The sequence below is a fragment of the Canis lupus genome, chromosome 24 (genome assembly GCF_003254725.2).
Source record: "Canis lupus dingo isolate Sandy chromosome 24, ASM325472v2, whole genome shotgun sequence".
Taxonomy (NCBI): Eukaryota; Metazoa; Chordata; class Mammalia; order Carnivora; family Canidae; genus Canis; species Canis lupus.
In genome coordinates this window covers 40,506,209-40,513,768 of record NC_064266.1, presented here as the reverse complement: position 1 = coordinate 40,513,768, position 7,560 = coordinate 40,506,209, and positions in this window count along the sequence as shown.

The following is a 7,560-nucleotide window of genomic DNA, read 5'->3' as shown; positions in this document are numbered from 1 at the left end:
TCCCTTTGCCTTGTGTATCTACCTGTGTATTTGTGTGTGTTTGTTGGTCTGCCAGCTACCTTCCTTCCTCTCTTTAGGTAAAGCCAGAATTCGTTCCTTCCCAATGTTATCAAATATGGAGGAGAAGCACAGGAGAACGAGGCCCAAGTAGCCAAAGTGAGTTTACCACTTACCTATAACCCTATATGTCCCTTGAAGGGGGGCCTAATTTGTCACCACAAAATATGCCTCTCTGGCATAAGGATTATTTTAGGAAAGTAAGTTTTAGGAAACTGCAGACACAGGAGAAGCTCTAAAAACCAAGAAGTCACTCTGTAAGAGACATTTACACACATAAGGAAAATCGCCAAGGTATCTTCCTCTCAGTACCTGGAAGAAGGGGATGACACTAAATCCCTAGAAACTCTTATCTGATGGAGGAGACAATTAAAATGTGCACGACAGCCATATCCTTGTTGACTGTGCTTTTCAAGGTCACCTCCCATACCTGGCCTACTCCCCCCTGCCCCCTGCTGACATCTTTCTTTACCTGGAGAAAGCATCTGAGGTGGGGAGTTCGGTCACTTTGGGGAGTCAGTTTTCCTAGGTCTCTTGCATGTATTCAGGAGGCATCTATGTTACTAAACTTTTGTTTGTTTTTCTCCTATTTGTCTTTTATCACAGGAGAGTCTCAGCCAAAAACCTAGAAGAAGGGTAGAGGGAAAAGTCTTTTCCTTCCCTACACCCAATTGTGGCTACTGCCTCAAACAGTCTTGGGTTCCATTCTCTCATCTCCAATATCAGAGAGGAAAAAAGAACAATTTAAAAGAAAAATGCTGGCATGAATAGCACTTAGAAAATAAGTAAAAGTCAAAATGTCCACCACTTCCTAGATAAAAGGAATAATTAATAGAACAAAGTACAAATCTCAACCAAGCTTCTACCTCTTTCCTGTGTGCGCTTTGAGAATCTTCACTTGAACTTTAAAATACAAAAACAAAACAAAAGAAAAAACTGTACAACTCTTATTTTAAACTTTTCAGGCCAAATACCCTAAGCAAATACACACGTTTGCAATTCATTAAGAGGAAACAATTTGGAAAGATAGGCTAGTTTTACATAATGTGTTTAATTACATACGCAAGTTTTATTTGTTTGTGCCATGATAAAAATCTTTTTTTCAAAGAAACAAATTAAAAAGGAACCATCATTTGCATTTTATCTAACTTCTGATTTTTAATCTACTGTTATCTAAGAGCTAATATTTCCATTTCTCATATTTAATCTAAACAGAGACCTTGCTACAAAGCATCCTTAAAGATTAAGAAAAGTCTCTGAAAATATCTGATCAATTATGAGAAGAATAGTCTCATTAGATGTCATTTGAATCGCATTACCATTCACCAAAGGGTATTTTGGGCAAGTATTTGCAGTGGGGTAAGAAATGAACTGGAATTGCTAAAGACTGATCCCATTTGAAAACAAGCTCTTGTGGTCTCTGAAGCAGAGGAAGAGAACTTCTAGTCTTCCCTGGAAGCAGAGATGTTCTCAGATGTTTCCTTATTTGCATTGGCGCAATCTAAACAGAAATCAGGGCTTCAGACTAGGGCCAATATAGATGCAAAGCATCTATATCGTCATCAACATGACAACCAATCTGTAAATGAAAGGTCAATATTTATTAGACCACAGTTACAATATTTTTCTAACAAGGGTATGTTAGAAAAGTCCTTATGAAACAGTTCTACCTGTAACCCCAGTCTTTTAAAAATTAAAACAAAACAAAACAAGCTTCTTTGCAGTTGTTTGAAGACCATAACATGAACTGTGGGCAGTTTTACATGGAAGTACATATCCAGTGTATTCTGCGCCTGCTAGAGAATTTAACAGGAGCCCATTCTCCTCCCTCACTTCTGATGGGCCTATTTATTCATCCTTCTTTCACAAAAATGTACTGAGCTCCAAATTGGAAAATGGGAGACATATATTGTTTACATATTTTACATTTTGTCTGTATATTAGGATGTTCTGATACACTTCTTCCAGCTTTGACACCTGAAAAAAAACACCTTTCTGGCTAGAGAGAGCCAGCCCCTCCGAGAGCTAGCCAATTCTTAGAGATAGCAACGGGCCAGCCTGGGACATGCTTTTGATATGCAAACTAATCCTGAACCAGACCAACTCATCTGGCCTGAATACCCCAGGAGGTAGTACTGTTCTGCCTTTATCATCCAGGGTCAGGTGCCAAGCAAGAGAGAACCATCCCTGCAGCCCAAAGCTCAGGGAAACATCAAAATGAGCCAATCCTAAACTATTGACTTTGCCCTGCTCTTTCTGCAGAAATCCCACAATGAGATCTAGCCTTGGCTTTCTCCACCCTCTGGTCTTTGGAAACCCGACCAAAACCTCACTTTTCCTCTGTGACCTGCAAGATGTGTGGTCAGCCCTTCTTTGGGACCTGGGAGTATGCTGAACTTTGTCTTCCCGAGCCTCACCCGGGTCTCCTCCTGTGGCCGCACCAGACTGACCATCGCATAAAAGAACACAGAACAAGTAGCTGTGAAAAGCACAAGTTTTGGGGACAGGACAACCATCCTGCGGGCACAAAGGAAAAACCCACTTGATAAGAAATTACCCAGAGCAGAGAGGAGGGGTAGGACAGAAAAGAAATTATGGAGAGAGGGAGAGAAAATCAATGAGAAGAAATTAAGTGAGCTCCAGAATAGAACTGAGTCTGGATTTTTAAAATACTGGTTGACAGACACGCTATCCATGACCAACTTAACCAACTTTGTCAATAAGACCTGACTTTTGGGCTCCCAGGGTTCCTCGCTGCGTTTTCTAATATCAGCAAGAATTCCTCTAAGGCAGTTTTTCCAGAGTCCCCCATTCTTCCTAATCAGGTCCTCATCCTCCCCAGCTGATACCTCATCACCCCAGCTGGCTGTCAGCAGGTATCCTGAATGGTCAGAATAATAGCTAGATCCCCGCTTGCCCCTAATGCTCCTCTTAGTGACTTCTATTCTCTGATCCCCATAATGGCCACTTGCTCCTCAGCTATGAATTACCCTTGGCTATCAAGTATAAATCCACACTGTCTTTGGAGTCCAGTTCAATCCCCTCCCTCCGCAAGTCCCCACTACAGTCAGTGGTCCCTACACCCCAGTGGCACCTCTTGAATAATGTCTTTCTTAACATCTCCCACAAGTGTCATGAATATGATTGTTTCTTAACACTGTGCCTTTGGAGCCCCCTCTTAAATGGTAACACATTTTCAATTGTGTTTATATCCCTGGCAATTGAGTCCTAATTAGTAAAGCTTTTGGCTTTTACTGGAGGATTTAATAGGAGTATTTCATCATTTATTAAAGGAATATATACTGCACTGCTAACATATTTGGTCTTCTGTGACAAAGTCACATCCTTAAGAAAGCTCAATCAAGGTCACATCGCTAATGAGAATCTGTTAAGAGATGAACTCAGACCCCACCCTCCTGTCTGAAAGCAGCTGGCATGCATTGCAGAAGGAAGAGGGTATTTGTTTTTTGTTTAAGATTTTATTTATTTGAGAGAGAGCAAGCACAGAGGGAGAGGGAGAAGCAGACTCCCCACTGAGCAGGGAGCCCAACGTGGGGCTCAATCTAGGACCCTGGGATCATGACCTGAGCAGAAGGCGGACGCTTAACCCACTGAGCCACCCAAGCACCCTGCAGGAGGGCATTTTGTTAGGTTTCCACTGTGCTTAAAACATAACGCCACTTTGTAATTGAGATTTGTTTTCTTTTATCTGACTGTTCTATTGATTTATGATAAGTGCAGGCTTCCCTGAAAGTGTTGGATTTGTGATTCCAATCTACACTACCATCCCAGCATATATACACCACATATTAGTTGAAAAATTAAAAAAAAAAATTGTAAAAGCCTAGAGTCATGGGGGAGTGAGGGAGAGTACATGCTGGTTACACAATGATTTCCAAAAACCAAAACTAGAATTATCCTTGGTTTTTCTCTTTCCCTCTGCTCTGTATCCAGTGAATACTACAGCTTTCCATTATAGTATGAAAATAACAATGATATAAACCAAATTGAAACTCAGACAACTCCACTCCCCATGCCTCTGTCACAATCAAATTCCTGTGGAGCCAAAGAATTTATGCCCTTATTTATAGCGGGTTTGCAGTGGCATCTAACTTCCATTTGGCTTTGACTTTGAGAAAACCTTTGGGAGCACACATACATCATTTCCCTAAGCAGGCACAGAAAGGTAGCTTAGCAAACTAAAGACTGGATTTAATGGATTAAGCACCTGGCTTACAGAGATTTCAATCTGACTTAACGATATTGCCAGTCCCAGGACCCACTGGTTCAAAACCTGACTAAAGCTTTGGTTCTTCATCAGAAAATGCCAGTAAATTTCCTTTATTCTGTAGACTAGGGGCAAACCTCAGAAACTTTTTACCCTGTTTCCTCTTCACGAGATAAACTGAATTTTCCAATGGTAAACCAGTTCCTCCTCAGAGGATCCTGCTCATTCTAGCTGAGGGCCCATCCTGTTCCTAGTGGACAATTCCAGAACCACCGGAGTGAGAGTTCTGTGTTCCCCATATCTCTCTCTCTCTCTCTGCCCCTCTGAGTCTCTGCCCAACTGCCTTTGTCACAATCAAGCCTCCACTTAACACTTTTCTTAAAAACCCACTGCTACCTCCACTTCCTTATATTCCTTCCCTGCTGCGTTTTCTCCCTTGCTCTTACTACCACCTAACATGACATATTTTACATATTTTAGTGTCTGTTTCCCCAGCTAGAATTAAAGCTTAGTGAGGATCAGGCCTGCTATGCTTATTTCCTGCTATATAACCAGAGCCCAGAACAAGGCTGGCAGGTAGAGAAAGCTCAATATATTCCGGCTGAATGAATGGGTGAATCTCAGTACATGGTTTCATCTTTTGAGGTGCATATGCTCTCTCTCATATCTATTCCATCCCTATCTCTCCATCTCATTCGTGGTCCTCCACAGCCCCACGTCCATGCCACCACATCTCAGCAATCCTGCTCCCTCTCACTTCCTGATTACTTGGTGTCTCTTGGTTTAAATTCTCAAACAGGGGAATCTGATCAGTCACTGATCATCCAATGGATTGGTTAGCTTTGGATCACGTGTCTATTTCCCGTATACCTAAAAATATGACACAGATGCCATGGCTGTATGAGTTTGAAGGGAAGTGCTGGGTTATCATCACTCTTCCCATGTACACAGAGCTTCCTTGACCAGTACTAGCTGTCAGACTGCCCACCAGCCAGCCAGGGCTTCCCCCAAGAGCTTACTATCAATAAGACTTGTTATTTTACCAAGTTGTCTAGATCTCCTCATTAGGTTCATTCATACATTTACTCAGTAAGTTATTACACAAATAATTATCATACAAATAATTATTGAGAGTCAACTATCTAATAAGCCCTCTGCCAGCTTCCGGGAACACTGTTGGTGTCTAACCTTATGAAGCTCACTGCCAAGTGAAAGATAAATAAGTAGCCTTTCCTTTATAACCCAGAGATAAATCAGAAAGCTATGGAAAGACATAAGTTAATTTAAACTTGGCTGAGGGGCATGAGCCCTAGGGGATTTGAGATAGAGGTCTTACCAAGAGAAAATGAAATTTAATTGGAGTCTTGAATAAAATATATATAGATAAGTTAGCCAGGCAAAGAAGAATTGGACAGGGAAAAATGTTTCAGACAATGAAACAGCAGGGTCAAAGTTTGGGGGTGAAATGTGCTCTATGCCTTTTGGGGAACGAAAAGAATTTCACTTTGGCTGCCATGAAGACAGTACAGAATAAGGTGCTGAAGAAGTATATAGATGTCAGATGTCAGCAGGACTTACCAACTTAAGAAACTGGACTGCGCTGTTAGGGAAATGAAGGGATACCAGGTCTTTATTCAGGTTAGTAACACCACCTCACCTCTGAATCCATCACCAACTCTGAGTTCTGGTCTGTTCTTAGTGCTAGTGAATGCTTGGTGTCTTCCAGTGAAATCATACACTATCCACGGTCTTTTTTCTCACAATATTTGAAGCCCTAACACTTAGCTGAAGGAGCACAGGCTTGGCATGTGGGCAGAAATGAATCTGAATTCGACTTTGAGTATGAACCGAGAAACATGACCCTATCTCTTTCTGAGCTTCATTTTCTTCATTGGTAAAATGAGAATAAATGAACTTTCCTCCACATGTTGCCATGGTAATTAGGTTTGAAAACATATGTCTAGAACAGTACCTAGCACACCGGAGATACTCAATAAATGACAATTATCAGCCAGCCTATGTTATTCCTGATGGCTGGTACTGTTGTTTTCTTTGACTCAGAGAACCAAAACAACTACTAAAATCATCAGCTTGGTTCTGGGAGCAGAATTAAATAAAGAAGGTGAAAGTTACTCTCACACGAGCAATGTATAATATCAACAATCAATAATAAGCAATCAGTAATCGATTAACTCCTGTGGCCTTAGTCCAAAATACAAAATCGAAAAGTGAATGGTAAATACATGTTACTCATTAATAGAGACAATCCATGAGTCATTTTTCGATATAATTCAAAGGATTCAAAAATAATCTTCCCAATGACTGTGTTTAGTTTTCTGTCAATTATCTGTCATTTCCCACACAAGTCTTACTTTGGAATAATTATCTCAACGTGCTAACGTGAATGTATAGAAAAACGTGGCTGGGAGGCAGGGCTAGCCCAGGCTCAGCAGCAGTTCCATGGTACGCAAATTTTGTTAAACACAGATTCTTCCAACGATAGTTTTGCATCCAGTTAATTTATTCCTTCCTATGTCTCTGCTGAAGCAAACTCCCCACTGCTTCTGTTAACAACTGCAGCTGTATTACCAGCCGAGTACATTAGCTTAATGGAATAATCTATGAAAAACTGAACACTTTCTGGTTGGCCTGGGAAAGTTTGGTACCTCCGAAATTCATTCATTCATTTACTCATGCCACAAACATTGTAAATGCAAGAGTGCCTAACTTTGGTACCACCAAAAATAGATGCCATAAAATAACAAGGACCTGAATTATCTACCTACTTGCAGGCAGATGTGGGGAGTGATCCCAGGAAGCACAATGAGAGATTGAAGGGGAAAAGAGCAAATCAGAGAAAGGAAAAAAAAAAAAAATCTATACAGCATGAAGCTATGAGCAACCTCCTGTTGCAGGCATTTGGGCCAAGCTTCTGAGACCCTCTGAGAAATCACATAAAACACACCTTAGAATCCAGTAGAGCTGGGGAGGCTGTGCCATTTATTCACTATCTTCCATCCCCTGCTGTTTGAGGGTGGAGCATGTATCTAGTCCAGCAAGCTCCCAGGGTGCTGAGAAAACAGAGAGAGAGGAAGAGTTGCAGGTGCTAGGGGTTCAGATGAGAAGCTGTTTGTCGTAGCCCATGAACAGAGGTGGGCGGCTGGCGGGTAAGGCATCTGCTGTAAGGAAGCAATTTTTACAATGAGTGGATTAATTTATGCCTGTAAAGGCTTTAAACGATGCATGCATGGCAAAGAGTAAATGCCATATAATCT